The sequence below is a fragment of the Serinus canaria genome, chromosome 2, assembly GCF_022539315.1.
Source record: "Serinus canaria isolate serCan28SL12 chromosome 2, serCan2020, whole genome shotgun sequence".
NCBI lineage: Eukaryota > Metazoa > Chordata > Aves > Passeriformes > Fringillidae > Serinus > Serinus canaria.
In genome coordinates this window covers 133,196,416-133,216,621 of record NC_066315.1, presented here as the reverse complement: position 1 = coordinate 133,216,621, position 20,206 = coordinate 133,196,416, and the positions used below count along the sequence as shown (strand labels likewise).

General features: G+C 38.0%; 1 long non-coding RNA gene across 1 annotated transcript; it reads left to right on the top strand.

The window, feature by feature from the left end:
* Positions 1-1,300: 1,300 nt before the first annotated feature.
* On the top strand, positions 1,301-19,260 carry LOC127059179 (uncharacterized). Its single transcript, XR_007776739.1, has 3 exons — positions 1,301-1,383; positions 14,743-17,197; positions 17,621-19,260. It is a non-coding gene; the product is annotated as an uncharacterized LOC127059179 (long non-coding RNA).
* The last annotated feature ends 946 nt before the right edge of the window (positions 19,261-20,206 follow it).

The window sequence follows — 20,206 nt, the reverse complement described above, 5'->3', positions numbered from 1 at the left end:
TATTTAATAACACCTTATGCTAATCTGTTGCACAACCTGGTCTCGTAGCTAGATCTCCAAATCCTAAACCAGAGCAGGTACAAGCTGATTGAGCTGCATCCTAAAAGATAGGAAAGAGAGCAGGGATCTATTTTGGTCAGATAGAAAAGGACACAATAGGGTAAAAGTATTTCCAAAATCTGAACATATAGTTATATATAAAAGTATTTCACAGGAGAATAAAAGGATAAAACCTTAGCAAGTGGTAGCAATATCACTTCTTCAGTGGCAGATCTGCTGCTTGTGAAAGTGCAAATTGTAGCAACTAATCCAGCAAAATGCCAGCAGATGCTGTTCAACTTCCTCAGGGCTGGGCCAGCTCACATGCCTGGTGTGCAGGATATGGACCTCTCTCAATATGTCTTGCCAAATTTGTGGTGTGACCAAGCTGCAGGCAAAAGTGCAGCAGGCACTAACCCAAGCCCTCACTCTAGTTTGTGAGAAAGGAGCTCTGTACACACTCTCTGAGGAGGCAGTCTTGGGGTCAGTCATTTGGCAATTAGTCAGCATTCATTTGTGTATAAACAACCTCTAGGCAAGTATGTAATTCTGGCAGCTTGAACCAAATGCCCCATTTCAGGTTCCTGAGTCATTCTGGAGGCAGTGACTGTTATGTAATGCTATGGGGATGCTGCATGCCTTTCTTAGGTATTCTAAACTACTACCTCTGGTCAAGACAATACCATTTGTGTGGTTGCAAAACCCATAATTGGCAAAAATATTAATTTAAATTAGAACTTCTTAAAAGCTTAACCTCTTTCTTAATTTTTAATGAAACCTATTATTAGTAATTTAAAATAATTCAGGATTTCTTTGGGTTTTTGTTTCCTTGTGAAAAAGATAAACTCTTAAGACACAGAAGAACATCCTGCACTCTGTTTCCAATGCTGTTTCAGTAAAAACTGAACAGAATGCTGAATGCACACGCAGTCCCTGAAGGAGGGACCAGAACTCAGGCATGCAGAACTCCCACATTCTCAGGCCTATTTCCCTAGGAACAAACTAATTTGAATGATGAAGTATGGAAGTACACACACAGTTCTAGAAGCAAAAACATTTGCACAGATCTATTTTTGTGATTAAAAATGTTCAATTTATTCCAAGGGGAAATTCAGTGTCAATATAATTTTGGAAAAAGTTGAAAAGACATAACCAGTAGGTGACACTAAGTAAATGGGTGTGTTTAAAAGAGGTTCCTTCACAGAGCACTGTGGGCTGGGTGTGGCTGTTCATAAGGTTTCACAGACCACATCCTCTATTCAGATTAGGCACTCAACAAGAAAGAAACTCCCATCTGCATACTAGCTTCAGAAATGGCAAACCTGGAATTTCAGACTTCAGCAGGTAGGGATATAATTCTGATTTTACAGCTCCCTGTAAGATTGAAATGACATGGGGCCCATTCTCTACCTTGACTACTGATGCTGATGTTCACTGACGTTCCCTGTTCAGCAGAAGGGACAAGACAGAATAAACACAGGCAACAAGGGAATTTGGCAGTCCCTGATTCTGGACTGGGGTACCTCAAGTATAGGTTCTGTTTTGTATACAATTATTCTTGAAATTACACTGAAAAAGGCAGGAAGCCATAACAGCAATCTTTCTTAGGAGAGTTGTTTTCTTAGTAGAAAACTGAATCAAACGCCTGCTATGTTTGTATTTCAAATATGGCTCAATAAATCTTAAATTTCTTAAGAAGTTGTACAAAATAAAGGCATCACACCTAGATATGAGGTTTCTCCAGGCTGAGGAGAACATTTGGACATCTCAGCTTACCCCTAAAATATATTTTAGCATCAAAAGATGCACTGCTCCTTATGTTTAATTTCATAATAGCTAAGTACTGTAACATTCACTGTGTAATTTTGTATTTTTACCAAGAAGTTGAATACATAAATATTATAGTTTTGTTTGTTTGTTTGGTATCTAATCTAATCCAAGAAAGACTGTTTATAATTAGGACAGCTCAAGAAGTCCATTTCACCTTTAAGGACAGAGGAATTTTCTGTTTTTCTTGCCAGATTTCAAAAATCTTCATACAATAATTTAAATTTAGATAGTAAAGATAGAAACACCATGCAAATAAATTGTACAAACCAATCTGGGGCATGCTGTAACACATACATGAAAAATGTTAATCGATTCACAAGTGTCCTGTACTGGCATACATAGCAAAGTAACAGGAATTCATACTAAGCATATGAAACCCAGCAGAAGTGAGTATAAATTAAGGGTGTTTTACTCCACTTTATCTCATCTTGCAAAATAATTTTATCAGATTTAAAAAACATGCCACAATTTTTTGACACTTTTGGATGTACCCAATTTCAGCTGCATATGTTCTGAATTTTCAAAGATTCAGGTAACTGACAAGCTTTGTTGCCTGCAGTTACCCAGCTTCTCTGCAAAATTATAGAATCACAGTCCCCATCCATCTTGTTTTTATGCTTTTATTCTTCATGAAACAGCAAAAGTATTAGAATTACAAAAAAGAATATTCTAAGACTAAATATGTAATTTTTCTTATTTTCCCAAAGTATGCCTATGTTTGGATGTTGAAATGATCCATTCTCCAATAACATGTCAACATTTGTTAGAATGTCAGTGATATCAACATGGAAGTTTTCAAATATGGCCTTGAGAACAAAGGCACATCATAAGGGGACTTCTCCATGTTTATGGCAGAACTTTAGTTTCAGCTGCAGTTACTCAGCTCTTTATATAGACTACCTTATGAAATAAACATGAAATGACCTCCAGGTCTTCAGTTGGTATTTATCTGGTCATTAGTGGCTGAACAGCCACTAAAAAAACAGAAACAGAGCATTCTGTTCTTTCAGGGAGTTGTATGAAAATGAATTTGGACTCCAGGGGGTATGAATACATGTTCATAGAGACACCCATGCAGCTTAAGGATGTTTACTAGTTATCACACTTGGGGAACAGAGTCAGTTTTCAGCAGACCCATCTTCTGTCTTTGTGTGATCAATTCACTGACATTTTACTTTCCTTTCAACATGTGTTTTGCAACTGGACATGGAAAACACTGGCAGTATAATTGATGACTCTGTAGTATTTACTAGCTAATCTCGTCCTCCACAGAGGCATAAATTATGCAAATGATAAATAACTGCTTATGAAAGGTGTTCAGAAAATTGATTATTCATCAGATATTTGAATCATAAGAAAACATAATTGACCTAATCTTTTTTTTTTTTCTTTTTGCCATATAAGTGTAACTATTTTTTTCCTTAACTCTCACTAAATGCTTATCAAGTTGTTAATGCACTATATTCCTGTAAGGAAGTTGCTTGTACTTGCTCTGAAACAATAGAGCCAGATTCCAATTCACTTTTTACACTGACTGACTGGTTCATGGCAAAATAGAACATCCCTCTGTTAGGATGCAGTTGTTAAAGTTCAGTCTGGTTCTAAACCATTTCTGAAGACTAAGCAATCATAACACAACTCAGATTTCAAACAAAAGCCTTGATTCAGAGCATTAATATGAAAAAAATGTTTTTAGATCAATATCTCAGATCCTCATGACTGGCTGTATTCCTAATGTTTACAGGAAAAGCCACATACTTTAGAAATCCACAGTCTTTCTTGGGGTTATAACATTAGAAATCTTCAAATTAATGATGTCTTTAAAGTGATATAATGAACTAGTTCTGTCTATTTGAAGAAATAATTAATTCCTTGTCACATACTCTCATTATGCTTGTTTGGCACCAAATCAGTTTACAATGCAAAAGACATTGCTTTTAGTAATGGGTTATGTGCTTTCATTGCAACCTTTAGACCTGAAGATACCTAAGATACAAGATATTTTCAATTTACTAGGACAAAATTATTCTTCTCAGACACCTGGAAAAAAAGGCTTAAGAACAGTGATGAGCGGTCAATTCTATGTAGAAATGGCATCTAAAGTACAGAGATATTTACTAGAAAAATGGGTCCAAAATATCATCAGAATTTATCTTAAACCAGAATACGGCTAATGACAACAGCTGATCCTTTTGATTGCAAAATTTTATTCTAATAAGAATTACTGATTTTCTGTTTTACTTGCTCCTGCTTAGGCAGTGCATTCTAGGATTAAGGATTAGTTAAAAAAAGACTGAATTCTGTTCCAGCCTTTGCTACCTGTTTTTTTGTTGTGGTTGTTTCCCTTAAGTAAGCATATGAAAGCCTTTTGTACATACCTTTTCCTGAGCCACCTAAATTTGTGCAGGACATTCCTGAAATTTTCTTTTGAATTAAAACCTAGAAGAAGTATGTTGATCTTCCTAGGAGGAAGTTCTGCTTTTTCTTTCTTGTTAAATCTGGCTTCTTAAGGAACATCTGGTGTCTCTCCCCTCCCCCACTGGCACCACATCACAAGCCTATGCCTGATTCATTTGCTCCCATAAGATCATGAAGAAAACTTGTGGATGGTTATTCACTCTGTCCTTTTGGGGATAATTACTACAATTTATCCTCAAAAATCAAATCCACTCCTTCTAGATAGCTAAATCATTTGAAGGCTCTCCATTACTGTATTATCTCTGAATTAAGAAACTTTACCCTTTGTACAGTAATTTTTCCCCCTGAGATTTCCTATCTTATCTCCTGTGTCTCTCTCACATTTTATTATCTTGGTTTTGATTGCTGCCACAGTTTCCCCTGAAATGATTTGCAGTGTGTTGTGTCTCTTGTGTTCACTCACATTTAGCTGCAAGGCTGTACACACCATTAAGAAGCTGTGCACATACACAGCTTTACAGATCCTACTTGCCTCTTATTAATTTCCTATTTGTTTAGATGGGATCTGCTGTGGGCTTCATTTAAAACTAATAAAGGCATGTCTTGCTATTTTCCTTGTATTTCATTTGAGGGTGAAATATTGTGAACATAATATATTGTGTACAAAATCTCAGAAGAGCAGTTCTTTTCATAGGTAATTAATGGTTATCTGTCAAGATTTTTTACACCAGTGCTTCAGGAGCAAGACTTGGAATTTGTGAGTGATTTGGCTCAGAGGGGTTAAGGGTGAAGCACTAGTGACATGCTTTTTATCAAGAAAACAGGTTGTTGTATTTCTCAGAAGTCAAAAACTTATTTCTTCCCATAATAGGTCCTAATATTAATAAATTATGCTATGTTGGAAATACATACAGCATACTAGTTTAGTCATGAACCTTAGTAAGATCAGCAAATCTCAATGAGAAGGAAAAACAACTATTGTCTAACCTCAATCTTTTTTTTTTTATTAAATACAAAGGAAAAATTCAGTTATTTGAAGTGGAGCTTGCCTTTTGAGTTCCTGATTTACTGCCTTGGCTATGGCTCATACCTCAGTGGCATTGAAGAAGACTACAAGGCTGCTCCAGCAGGCATGCTCTGGAGCTGACACAAATGGAGCTGCCAGGAAAACATCCAGGACAGCAGGAGAGGTGACTCCTGTGTGAGGTGTGGCCAGATGGATGAGCTGCTGAGCCTGGTGGCAGAGCTGAAGAGGAGGTAGAAGGGTCAAAAATATCAGGGGCTCTGAGGAGGAGATTGACTGGTGGAGACAGTCTCTACCATTGCTGAGGCACAGGCACCAGATGTCACAGCACTAGAAGGAAAGGATCCCCTCTCACATTTTCCTTTCCCCCCTCCAATGGGATGGGGAGGGGAATCAACAAAGAAAAGAAAATAGAATCCTGGATTGAGATAAGAACAGTTTAATGACTGAAACAAGGGAGAAGATAATAATAATTAACCAAGTAAAAGATAATAATAGTAAACTACTACTAATTGTAATAAAAAGGAGAAGAAGGGAGAAATGTGAAAACCAGGAAAGACAAGTGGTGCACAACACAATTGCTCACTACCTGCTGACAGAAGCCCTGCCCATTCCCAAGCACAGATCAGCCCCCTTCCAGGCAGCTCCCTAGTTCATACACTTGGCATGACATTCCATGGTATGGAATATCCCTCTGGCCAGTTCAGGTCAGCTGCCCTGCCTGTGGTCCCTTCCAGTTCTTCTGTACCTCCTCATTGGAGGAGCATGGGATAGTGAAAAGTCCTTGACGCAGAGTAAGCCCTGTTCAGCATCAACCAAAACATCAGTGTTTTATCAACATTATTCTCATCCTGAATCCAAACCACAGCATTGTGCCACCTACTAAGAAGAAAATGAGCTCTCTCCTATCTGAAGCCAGGACAGGATCACTAAAGCAAATCTGAAAAAACCCAGCACCACACTCTTTTAATACTTTAGACTTGTTTTATAGCCTCAGTAACTTTCCTTTTTGTTTTGTTTTTTTTTTGCACAGAAAGCTTTGACGGATTCTGTGGTATCAAAGTACCTCTGGTGTTACTCAAGATTTCATGAAGAAATTAAATTATAATAATAAAGTTAGAAGGCATCTGGATAAGTAGAATGGCAAAAATCAACAACTGTTTTAATCATGGTTGGCAAATCTGTAGTTCTCTGTAGGAGTCAATAATCATGTGGATAAGAATAATCTGTTGATAGCAGTGTACTTGTACTTTCAGGAAGCTTTTTACAAAGTCCTACAGCAAGGAAACGAAGCTGTTTTAGGACAAGATGGCTCATCATTTAATATCCTTCAAAGTGCCATAAGCAAGAGCCCAGACTTCACAACAGAGGAAGAAAGATTCTCAATGCAGCCCAACAGAGATGCATGGTTTTGAACTTACAGCATTATTAGGCTAAGGAAAGAATAACAAGGTGATGCAGTTTGGTACTAAATTATGTAGAAAAGTAAAATATGCTGAAAAAAGTTAAAAAATTGATTCATAATACAAAACATAAACAAAGGAGCAAGTGAAATTCATTGTTGATAAATGCTGGATAAAGACAAGTTTTCCTCTAAGTGCCTATGTTTATACATACACAGTAATGAGCTTTATGTGAGCTATCCAGTAGAGATCTATGAAAATGTCAGTCAATAGACATCAAAAAGGAAAAATAAATATTAATTATTAGAAAAAAAATAGTTACACAGTACTGTAAATTCTTCAAATGAATATAGATTGAACTACTGGTCACACTGTCTTAAAAAAAAGATGCAATGTACTCAGAAAATATACTGAGAAAAGAAACAAAGGTTCTGAACTGCTGCTTTCTAGGAAAGCAGAGAAAATAATAGAATGTAGGTAAGCAGAAAATAGATCAGAGTAAAACTATTCCCATTTTTTGTGATAAGAGAAGTTGGGGCACCTAATGAAATTACTGGGATTGTTTTTATAAAAGGGAACATTTTGTTACACAACATAACTGAATCACAGAACTCATTACCACAGGATGTTGTATATGACAAATCTATGAATGGTTCAGAAAGTGATTAGAAAATTCATAGAAAGCCCATCAAGACCCAGTAAGCAAAAGAATGCAAATGCAAACTGGTTTCTGGAAATCCCTATGCCACAGATTGCCTAAAGCTCAGAGGAAATATCAGCAAAGTGTCCTTTCATACTTGACCTCTTCTATATTCTTTCCTTAATTACCAGCTGCTGCTGGGTGCTGTGGAAATAGGACACTAAGCTGGACATGAGTGAAACATTGCCATCACCTCACCCTGCCCAGCCAGTCTGATGGAAGCCCTTGCCATGATAACACCCTGTCCCCCTGCTCTGGAACCAGGAGAAGGTCTTAGCAAGTGCTCTCCTTGGGTCACTTGCAGTCTGAAGGGGCTGGGTGACCTCTGCAGATGGAGGAAACCCAGAAGACCAGTTCTGAAATCTCAGGGACATACAGAACACCTCAATCACTATGGGTATTGAAGCAGACAAAGAGAAAAGCTATTATTTTGCTTTAATTTTTCTCTCTTTTTAATCTGAAGTGAGTACAAGATGGTGTGGCTCTTCCACCTCAGTTGCCTTATCCAGAAAATTGGAAATCTCACCAAGTACCAGTGTTGATAACTTAGTTTGAAGAGGAGTTAGGAACATAAAGTGTTTCTGGCAAAGAATCCAAAGAGATTTCAGAACATTCTCAGATATCTAAATCTTAAGAGCTCTGAAGTTGTACTCTACAAGGGAAACAAATGTGAAAAAAGAAAGCATTGCAGGACAACCAGGAGATTTTGCCAAACAACCTGGGTATATTATAGTGGCTGTAGACTGTCCTGAGAAGCCAGCTATGATCCTGGAAGGGCAGGGAATGTATCCTAGGTTTAGATTTAGCACACAAATATCCCTCTGTGCTGGTGCAGCTGCACTGCCAAGCTTGCTGGCAGGCAGGGAGAGGAGCCTGCTCGTGCCCTGACTCCACAGATGCTGCTTTGCACTCTGTAATACAAATAGTTGGCACAGGAGTTTCATAGCACTGTTTCTCAATGTGCAGACATAGGATAAGGGATTCTTTGGTTTTCAAAAATTAAAGTTAATCTTTAGAATTCAAAGCCTTTAGGAAAAGAAATTATATTTTATGGGTTTTTTAAAAAACCAAAATAATATTTTTTACTGTCATGCGAAGTTATTGTCAGGAATGGAAGATCTGTTACAATTAAGAAATGAAGTGCCTACAGAAGGAAGGGGTACTGAGAAAAGCTTGTAACCCACTATGCATATTCCATTTTAAAAAAATCTACCTGGAAACAGTTTATAAAGTATAATGGTCTTTGACTAACCAAACAGAGTGATACTGTACCAAAATAAAGCAGCAATACCCAACATTTGTTTCCCAAAGGTTTATAACATGTCAGAGTCATTCCTCTAATAAGGAACAAAATTCCTACTTGAAAAAGGTGCAAGATTGAGCTAAAATAATTATAAAACATACTCATAGGGATGGCTTTTACTGGTGATGCACAGCACAAAGCACTGGGAGCTGTTACTTTGCTTTCTTTAGCAAAGCACAGGGACTCTGAGCATGACCATAACTTTTTCCCCAAAAGTTTTGTTCTGTGCCAAAATGAAGAGGATCCTGAGGACTGTACCATGGAGCTATGATCACTTGTGATTTAAACTTTCAACACTCAAGTGTTCTGACTGCTCAAGCACTTTGATAAATTACCCAGGAACTATCATTTATTTCCTACCAGTTTGAATCAACTGCCACCTGTATCACCTGGCAGAAGGCTACCTTTTACCTTACCTCTCTTGATGCCACTACATTTCTCTCTTGTTACTGATGGGATGACACAGAGTTTGTTGGCTGCTCTTTTAGAGCATCTTTCTGATAGTTCAATAGTGCAATCAGAGTAACAGCACAGAATTCGCTCTTTATTCTACCAGACACCAAAGGAATCAGACACTGAATTACCAGAATTAGTATTTTATAAACACCATCATTATTATGACTGTGAATACTTTTAGGAAAAGTGAAGGGAAGCAGACAATTTGGATTTGTTTGGCACTGAGACTCTACTCAGTTGAGTGAAATAAATGGATATAAAACAAGCCAGTGGCTCAAACAATTAATCATTTAAACAGACTTCTGCAAACTAAAGTCATAGCTCCCTGATGCTGAAATCCTTTTTGATTAGGCATCACAGGTGTGAATTAGTAGGTGTATAATACCTACCCACCTACAAATATTTTACATTCTTCATATCTTCCTAGCTTCCCATGCCCTCTGAATTAAAAATATTCTACCTGATTACTCTATTTTGTATATAATTGTTTATTTGGCCATTGGACTTTGTTTACACTTTTTAAAAGGAATTTTATTTTCTCTGTTTTTATGAAATTCAGCTGTCATAAGCCTTAATAAATAAATATTTATAAATAAATATGTACCACTTGTTTTCATATGATGTTCATTTTCAAATTGCATGAAATGAGCAATTTTAAAATTAAGGTATTCCCCCTCTTAAAAATTATTTTAGCCTCAGTACCATAAGATTTCTAGGCTTTTTACTGTGTAATTTGTAATCAGTATTCTCTGCATAAGGACATCAAACTAAACACCGTATCTGGTATTAAATATTTTATTTCAAGCAATAATTCTTCTAGAGGCAGATATGTGTTTTGCTTTGTAATTCACAGAAAAACAGTAGTCTTTCAAATGAAAGTAGTAAATTTTAAACTGAATAGTACTGGCCTTTCTGTGAAGACTAATGTTTTGCCTTTACATTTTGAAGCTAGCAGGTAGAAAACAAGATAGTCTCATTTTATGTGTTTTCCTATGCATACAGTGTTTACTTATGGGATCAAAAATGTTGAGGTCAAGTACAGCTTTGAGACAGCACATTAAAGTTCACTATTTCTCAATATCTTAACACGTAATATTACTTTTAAGAGGCATGATGACAAGGCAGCATGAGCCAGCAATAGCATTCACTTTCCAAAGTTACTCATGGATGACACAAGGACTTGCTTGTACCATAAACATTCCCCACCCCTCCTACATGAAAGCTGCAAAACAAGCTTTAAAGTGCTGCAGGGCCTTGGAGGAGTGGTTTGGCAGATTTTTACTGCATGAATAGCAAAGGGGGGTAAGCCTCTAGTGGTGGTATAAGTAGGGATTTCAGGAGCACTATGATGGTGTGTGTTCATCATAACAAAGTGCTCCCTGTGACACATTGTGACCAAATGGTCTGGATGTAGAAGCTGTGTTTCTGTTTTGTTAATTGGTCTGAATCAGGCCAATGGTGTCTCAGTTCACAAACCAGCATCACTGGGTGGTTAGTCTAGGCAATATTCTGTCCTGGGAAACTGGGTGTATCACACATGTTTGATATCCACAGCAGTGTTCTGACTGTTTAAATGCTTTTCAATTTGATTTTATAGCAAGAACCTTCTTCAAGTATCAGCATTATTCCTCTGAAGAAAAAGAATTAGGGACAAATTGTGTGCAGCTTGCACAATCACACAAGTCTTTTGAAAGAGGTAATTAGACTTTTGAGGGCAGATTGCCTTAGCATATTGCAGATAGGAAAATCTTGCTAAATTTTGTGGTCTGCCATGCCTCTTGCATTTTACAAAGGCATCTTGCATCATGTGAGGGTAAAGCATTCTCATAAACATTAAAAAGCAGAAGAGCTATGGGGTTTTTTATTGTCAAGCAATATTGTCCTTTCCTCCCCCAAAATTAATGTTTCCCTTTTCTTAAAAACTTTCATACAGTCAGATATTAGTTCCACTAAATTCTAACACTCCCCTTTAAATGAACTGCTCTTCCAACACTTTTTCAGCCTTGGTGTCAAACAGAATCTTGTGGAAGTTATGAGCCAATGAAAGCATAACCACCCTGGCCAGTCAGCCCTGCTGTGACACAAAACACACTTCATAAAAAATATTTTATTGCCATCTACATATGTAATGCAGAATTATATTTCTGTGATAACAGGATCTTCAGACAGATCTTCAGTGTCTGGAAGTGCTTGGTTTTTAAGTGCTTTGCCTTTTTTTTTTCTGGAACTTATGCTTCAAGAAGGAAATACAAATATTAGTCTAAGGTTAAGTGCAAATAGATCCACAGGGATGCTCTCCAAGCCATTTTCAGGCTTCTTACTTTCTTTCATACTGAAAGATGATGTGCAATCTCACCCAAACATACTTGAAATATTTCACATTTATTTCCTGTTACAGATCATGTTTTTAGGAGAGGAAAATCTCTGAATTTCAGTGAACAGTTATCAGTAAGTGCAATAGATTCTCCTTCCATTAGTTAAAGCTGAAGGATCCTGTGAGCCACTTCATTACTTACAGCAGAATAGAAAGCAATTGATTCTGTTGTACTTCAGTAACTTCAGTTACTTAAATTTAAGTTACTTCAGTAACTTAAATTCCTCTGATGCTCTTTTTTCTTTTTCCTCCTTCATGGTTTTACTTATATAAAAGACAGGAAATGTTTTAACTAATGCTATTGAACATGTCAAATTAAGTTTTCAGATACTCCGTAACGAAATATGGTGCATTCAGTGAAAAGAGGGCGCTTGTAGATCTAGGGAGAAAATTCTTGGTTTCTCTAATAACTGATCAAAATATCACAGCAAGGAGACAGCAGAAAATTGTAAGTAATAAAGTGTTTTCACATGTTATAATAAACAGTGGATTGCTTACTTGGAAATCTTATTCTTTGCATAAACACACAGAGTGTTTGAAAGAAAGTGTATGAACAATCCCCTCAAAAAAATATTACCTTTCAAAATATGGCAGTTAATTAAAACAGCATTGCTAGAAAACAGTAAACTGCCTGACTCAGCCAGTTTTCTTAAGGACATATTATGCTAGATGTTGTGCATGAAGTACAGATGTTTTTCAGAGTTACAGTGCTAAATGCTTCATATAGTTTTATATTCTTTATATAGTTTCATTTATAGTTTTACACAGTAAAAGATGATAAAGATAGACACCAAAGTGTCTGAAGCTGCATTGAGGAGACACTAAATTGTGTATTAGCATAGTATCAAATAGCATCTTTAGAGGCTTCTTTCCTTAAACACTTGGTCTCACTTGATTCCTTTTACTATCAAGGACTGTGTACTGGATCCTTCAGGGTGGATACTGGAGGGAAGGAAGCTAAGAACTGTTCCACTCTCAAGAGGTGGTGGCCTTTTATTTCACTGCTAAGAATGTTTGACAAAGGGTGTGAACATTTTAGGCTGTATCTTCCATTACAACCCACAGCTATTGTTCTGCAGGACAAAATTTACCAGGGAAGAAAGCAGTTATTTTCCACATCTGATATTTTTTCCTGCAGAAAGGGCAAAGTATCATTACATGATTTTCCAAAGAAAGGACACAGTACCATGAGTCACATACCCTGGCTGAATTCCTTATATGTGCAGGAACAAATCTTGCATTACTGACCTCTAAGAAGGTACAATCTCTGGTGTTAGCTTTATAAATCATATCCTGGAAATTTCTCCACAGGGCAGTCTCATGCAAGAATATTGCTTCAGTACAGAAGTATTTGATGGTATAACAGCTTGACTCCAAGGCATAGGACTGCAGTGAAGGGGCACGGTCAAAAATGTGAAAGATTCTCTGAGCCAATTTCTTCTGGCTACTTGGGTCATACTCTTAGCTCTGTTTCTGGGTCAAGAGGGGGTTTCTTTGAAGAGCACAGAGAGAGATGGAAAGCACTGAATGGGGCTCAACAAGATTTTACAGCAGAATTCCTGTGGTGCTACTGCAAGTCCTGAACTTTGCTTCTCTTATTCCACTCCAAGATCTTATTTCCGAATGTTAATAAACTGCTCCCTGGGGAGCAGAGGGTTACTCAAGAAAAAAGTGAAAGGGAAACTTTCTCTAATTCTTGGGTTTTTGAAGAGCTAACCCAGCATGCAGTAGGAGAATTAAAGAAAGTATTTGACCAAGATTTGTTCATGCCAGCCACACCTTTTCCTGCCTCCTCACAGAATACAGAAATGTGTGTCTCCCTGAGGACACTCTGCCCAGTTTTGAGATGTAACATCTTGACAGTGGAAAAGTACAAGTCTAAATATAGTACATTTTGTCAAACTTTGTTTAAAGGAATGTTCCAAAAGATATCTGCTCAAAAGTGCACCTTGCTATTGGTTCCTGTGCAAAGCCCTTTATCAATAGGGATTCTGCAAACCAAAAATACCTGTATGAGGCCATATATGACTGATTGTTTTGGGGAGTATTCAGGCCACACAATGGCCTTTGGCTTTGCAGTCATATTTGCCATAGTCTGGAATGCATGAGGTCTTACTATTTTGTTTCTTCCTTTTTGTTTACTCACTGTTTACTGTTCTCTGGCACATAACAAACTGTGTCCTTAAAAGGCACAAAAAGTACAGTTGGCTACTTCATTCCTGGAGCATTTCTTTCCATGATGGATTCTAACCCACAGCTCAGAAATCTCATTTATACAGAAGGAAGAAAACCTTGCAGTGAGCAGGCAAAAAGAAGAAGACAAGTCTTTGAGATATGGAAATTCAGTATCTGAAAATCTACACAGCATTGAAGTCACAGATATCAGAGCTAGAGTTTTAAGGGGAAAAAAGGTAGAACTAGTAAAAAGACCACTTTGTCTAGCAGTCTATGCCTCCACCATTAACTTTCCCTTGTTATACAAAAAATTTTATGATACCATGCATTTCATACTGTCAGGAGTAGTGGAGGCCCACACAGTTACTGGAAGAGAGGGAAAGTAACATATTCATGCAATTTTTATTGGTCTCCTTAAAGTTTTTTCTTGGTGCAAGTGAAAGACCCATAGGAGGCACTTCATCCTCTCCCCCACTTCTGTTTTTGATGGAATCCCTGATCAGGAGAAGGTGACCTCCAGGAAACAGCATGCAGGGGGTAGCAAGCAGGTCAGGATCTCCTCATGAATAATATCACTTCTCTGGGAAGCCTAAGAAGTGTGATTTTTCACACTTTCCTGAAGCATTAAGTCCAACCTTTCACTTCTCCTGACCACATGCATGGATTCTGCCTCATCTAAATACCTAGAAAATACTTTATATTCCTCTCTCTGTTTCCTTATTTACTTCTAAAGCTACCTATTTCCTGCAGTGGGTTTTTGCTCAGATTGTATAAAGAGCTCTTCAGGCACTGCTGTGATACAGTACATACCTACTGGAGTGAGAATGTGAGAATGACAAGAAAACAAAAATTATGAAGGCACAAGAAAAAATCTCAGCAGTGATGAGAAAACACATGGTGCATTTTGCAGCACCCCAAGTTGGAAGATAAGGTCTTAAATTTGAAAAAGTTTTTGAAGCAGATATTATGTCTTCTGCACACTCTGATGACACTAATTCTTTCTATTATTTTTCTTTGCAGCAGTGAAACTCTGATGGAAGATATGGATCCAATTTCCATGTAGGAAACATTGTGCTGGAGGATACCCTCCTCCCACCTCCCACCAGGACTTGTTAACAGCAAGTGAAGATGCAGCAGGACACAGAAACTAAGCTGATTTTTTCAGCTCTTTTCCCCCTGGATCCTAACCCAAGAAATGCTTAGGAAGCCCCTGATCTGGCCCCTGGCACAAGACTATAATTTTCCTGCTGAGGAAGCACAAACATTTCAATGTTCCCCATTCCTCTTTGGGAACTTCTGTGCTGGCACTGTGACGAACTCCCTGACCTCTGTGGAGGGACTCACAGCCTCCACTGACATGGATTATGAGAAACTGATGCCACATGTGGCAGCAACAATGGCACAACCTGAAAAGAAATTCACAGGTTCTCAAACGTAATGTAACTGAGCAAAGCTGCAAGTAATTCCATGGCTCGGGCTCTCTAAATGTCAGCTGTGAAGACTCATTTCTATTTAGTCAAGACTCATCCTCAAGTTTTAGTCTATCTTTGACATCAAACTTAAACAGCCTTTTCTTGGGGAACTCTTCAATCTAGAGGCAGTACAGCTCTGGAGTGTGGGACAGGATTGGAAAAGATATAAAAAAATGCTTAGATAAATTTCTCCATTTTCCAAAAACATACATTATCATTCCCATGAAAGAACGAGAGATTTGCAAAGGATTCTGGGTGTTCTAGGTATTTTTCCACTGAGTAATTCCCATGTATGAGAATCTTCCCTTGGAGCCACACTGGAGACAGAACTTGCTCTAAACTCAAAATGAGGAAGCCCAGAATTTTGTATTTCCAAGGAGTTTGTACACACAGCTCCAGAATGCAAGGCCTGGGGAAAACAGTGGCCAATAGCCATGCAGAGGTGTATCTAGAGAAGTCCCTGTCACATCAAGTCCCAGCTGGGGCAGAGACGCTGTCCCCATCCAGCTGGGAAGAGTGGGGATGACAAGCACAGCTACCAGCTTCTTTTAGCTAGTTAGCAGCATGAAATCTTAAGTAATTTCTTAGAAATGCCCATAACTCTAAACTACTGCATGGAGATTGTCAGTTCATGGCTTTAGGAAGGCCTGCATGAGCTGTCTGTCCCAAAACCATAGTATTACAGGATCATGGTATGGTTTAGGCTGACATAGACCTTTCAGACCATTAAGTCTAACTGTTGACCCAGTACTGCCAAATCCACCACTAAACAATATCCCCAAGTGGCACTTACAGGTCTTTTAAATACCTCCAAGGACAGTGACTCCAACACTTCCCCACATAGCCTGAGCCAATGCTTGACAACCTTCCAGTGAAGAAATTTTTGCAAATATCCATTTTAACTGCCCCAGTGGCAACCTGAGGCCACAACCTCAATCTCCCCCAAGCCTTCTTTTCTCCAGGTTAAACAACCCCAGCTCCCTCAGCCACCCTGCTCCTCAGAAGATTTGTGCTCCAAACCCTTTACCTCTAGCTTGTATCCTCTCTGCTGGGTCGTATTTCCAGCAGATATCTGGTCAGTTGAAGTCCCCCATAGCAACAAGGGAAAGCAAGTATGAGGCTGTTTATAGAAGATTTTCTTTGGCTCTTTTTCCTGGTTGGGAATCTAAAGCAGACTCCCACCATGATAATGGCCTTGTTGGCCTTCCTCCTGATTCTGACCCAGAAACACTCAACCCTATCCTCACAATCATTAAGCCCTAGACAATCAATATACTCCAAACATAGAGTATATTGATAATGGCCTTGTTGGCCTTCCCCCTGATTCTGACCTAGAAACACTCAACCCTATCCTCACCATCATTAAGCCCTAGACAATCAAAATACTCCAAACATAGAAGGCTGCCCCAGTGCCTCCTCTTCCTTACCCATCCCTTCTGAGGAATTTATAGCCATCCATTGCAGCATTCCAGTTGTGTGACTCATTCCACAATGTTTCCATGATGCCATGAAAGAGGGTAAAACATGAAGGCTGTTTGTATATAAGACAGCATTGTACACACACCAAAAAAACCCCAACTCACCACACATTTTAAAACAGAAGCTATATATTTGTTCTCCACTTGGCTTTAAGGTAGCAATCCCTTATCCAAGTGTAAGTGTATTCTAAAGACGTAATGTTCTCATTTACTATGCTTCTGAAAGAGTTCTCTGTAAGTTCCTTAATAAAGGGTGCAGATAAATATTCTTGTCAAGCTTACAGGCAGGAGCTGAAGATCATCTTTGACTCAACTTGGATGTACCAGTCTGAACCCTAAAAATTCTGGTTTCACCTTTTTTGTTCCTGTAGAAACTCTTGGTCTACCAGAGGCAGATCCTTCAGGAAAGACAGAGCACTGAGAACTTTGGAGTCTCCCAAGTTGTATCTCCTGACAATTACCATCCTGCACAAAGAGACTGCCATCACAAGCTGTATCTGCTATGTTCTGCCAAAACTTTTAGCAGTAAGTAAAGATTTAACCAGTCAGAAGGGTTTTTGACAAGAGTCGTGATTTCTCCCTGCTCTCCTGAAGTCACTTTTACCTTCTAGAGAGAAGCTCTACACTGCAGTTTGAATTTGCAGGTGCCACTTCTGATGTTATTTCCTCAAGTTTTTGCAGTGCACCTATATGCCTTCAGACAAGGCACAAGAGAATGCAGTTGACGATTTTTCTTCCTTAAAATTGTATTTATAGAGGATAAAGAATATGCCAAGCTATGCAAGGAAAGCACATTTAAAATTAGGAACTGTGGTCCCTCTCTATTAATTATGATCTTAAATAAGAGCAAAAAAGCAACTTTTTGATTACTTTTCAACCCCTGAGTTTGAGTTTGTGTTGAAGAAGAAGAATGCATTAATTTTAAATTGCTTCTCCTTTTTATTACAGGTGATCTAAAGATATCTGAATCTTTTTTTAAAACAAATGATGCAGTGCAACAGAACCTACACTCAAGCAGTAAGAGTAGCTCATGTAACTGTGCTGATGGTGACTTCTGAGTACCCTGGATGCAAGCTGTAAGTTTGGACTGAGAACATTTTGCTGGCACAATATTAATGCTAAAAGGAACGCCCATTGGGACAAAGTCAGTTTAAACAAAGCACATTTTAAATTCACAAGGGAGCCAGATGTTGGAGCCATTTGAGAATCCAAGCCAAAAGCTGCCAGCAGTGGAGGAACTGCATGAGGATCCCTCAGCAGTAAGGTGAGCACTGGTTTGCTATCAGACTCAACCCCAGATTTCCCTCATCAGACTTTTGCCAATATGCACATTTTGTACATGATTTGGTCTGTGGATTGCAAATCTGCACTTCGGCTTCACAGATGGTAGGTTTGGTCTTCTGGATGGAAATATTACAACTTGTCTTGGAAATTTTAGATCTGGGCTTCTTTTCAAGAGAATCTCAAGTGTATGTTCTGTGCAGAAATGCATCTATTTCATCAACTAGCCAAGCTTACAATATTAAAACTCAGCTCCCGTCTTCCTTCTCTGGCAGAATGTGGCACTGTTGACATTCTGTCAAATCCAAATGTCCTGGGGTTGTAAATGCAAACCACAGGAATAGTGACTTGTTATAAATCTTTGTAGAGGTGAGGAATTCAAAGCCACAAATACAACTTTTCTAGTTATGTACTAAAATAAAACTACATTTTATGGGGAGATAATATGTTTGAAACTACTTGTGAGGTTTCTAGTAGCAATGCAATCCTTAATTCATATTTACAAAACTGCCATCCTCATTCTTGGTGATTCAGTAGATTGCAAACATTTTTCTTAAAAAAAGGTATTTCAATAAACCTTAAGATATATTTTAATCATTTGGAGGTAAATTGAATAATTCTTCCATGAAAATGTACTACCTTGACATGGAATGAAATGAAAAAAAAGACAATTCTAGTTGAAACTTTATGTTAGGACATTGGACCTGAAAGTATATAATTAAGTTATTTTTCTTGCTCTTGCTCTTGCTGTTTTATTGAGGAAAAGAGTTTCAAGCTAATACTTCCATACAGTTAAGGTTTCACATTTGATAATTCAGTGATTGCTAAGAGCTCTTTCTAATAGACAGCAACATGCTCACACTTCAACCTGCTGCCCAAGGTGAAGGGGGTTGGACCTTTAAAGGTCCCCTCCAACCCAAACTATTCTATAGTTTGTGATTGTAAGACTAATCTGTCACAGACTAGCCTAGACTGCAAATTCCAGTAAATACAAAGAATACAGACATCACAATAATTTTAAAGGAAAATTGCACATGCTGGAAAGGAACTAAATAATGAAACAGATGAAGTACATCAAATTTGTTTAGGGAACAAAATAAACATTTCCTTGTGGGAAAGGAGGAAAAAAATCTAGGAGAAATGTTACTTGCATTGTTCCTTTTAATAAAAAACCCTCCAATAATCCTTCAATATTTTGTTAAGATATTCTTTCACATTTCAGGTATCACTTATAACTGAAAATTACAATAATTTATTGTGACATTATACATCCATATATATCTGTATTTTAGTCTTTTTTCTCTATATCAGGTTGTTTCAAATTAAAATAATAAAATATTTTGAGCACTAAAGTGTTTTGCTAATCTTTTGTAATATATGCAATTCTGGAAATAATTATTTCCACTTCTCACTTTTTCTTTCTTTCCTTCTTTCTTTTTTTTAATTCATAGCAACACAGGTTTATTTAGCAGATAAAATTTCTATATAAATCTCTGAAATACCAGAATTGTATCTGAAACAGTTCAGTGTAGTCCCAAAGCAACCTATAGTTATCATAATTACTTTTATAGAAATTAATGTGTGGTTAGAAATGGAAATGAAATGTGGAAATTAAGGTGTGGTTAGACACTTTGCAAAAATAGGGTTCAATTCTAAATCTACAGTCAGTAGAATCTCTGCTGTTCTAAGGCTGGTTCATCAAAGCCCCAGTCCACAGTAACCACATTGCTAGTCTGACATATGCCAGTTGAGAATGTCCCTAAAATGCCAGCCACCATCTGGGAACAGCTAAAGCACAGTAGCTACTGCTCTGATCCTTTCTGTTCCTCCACTATTCTTCAGGCAAAGAAGCCAAAACAAAACCAACTACATCAACAAAACTACCTCAATGACAGTATTATAATTTATGAGTATCTGTCTGCATTTTGTCTAGCTTTGTAAACTGTCTTTTGCTATTTTTTTGTCTCCAAGTTATTCTCAGCTTTCCTATTCTGACCTCTTTCATGTCTACATCTTCACCCACGTGCCCAGATCCTGAGCATTCACACCATGCATAAGCTTGGGTGCACTCAAAAGTGCTGGAAGAAAGTCCTAACAGACATAAGGGGGCCACTAAGACATCAGGACTGCTGATCCTCTGCAGCACTCTGCATTGGATACTCACTGGCACCTTGGGATAAAGAACTGGCATAAGAGTGCCTTGGTCACTCCCATGTAGTGACCCACAAAGTACCACAACCTGTGCTCCCTCAG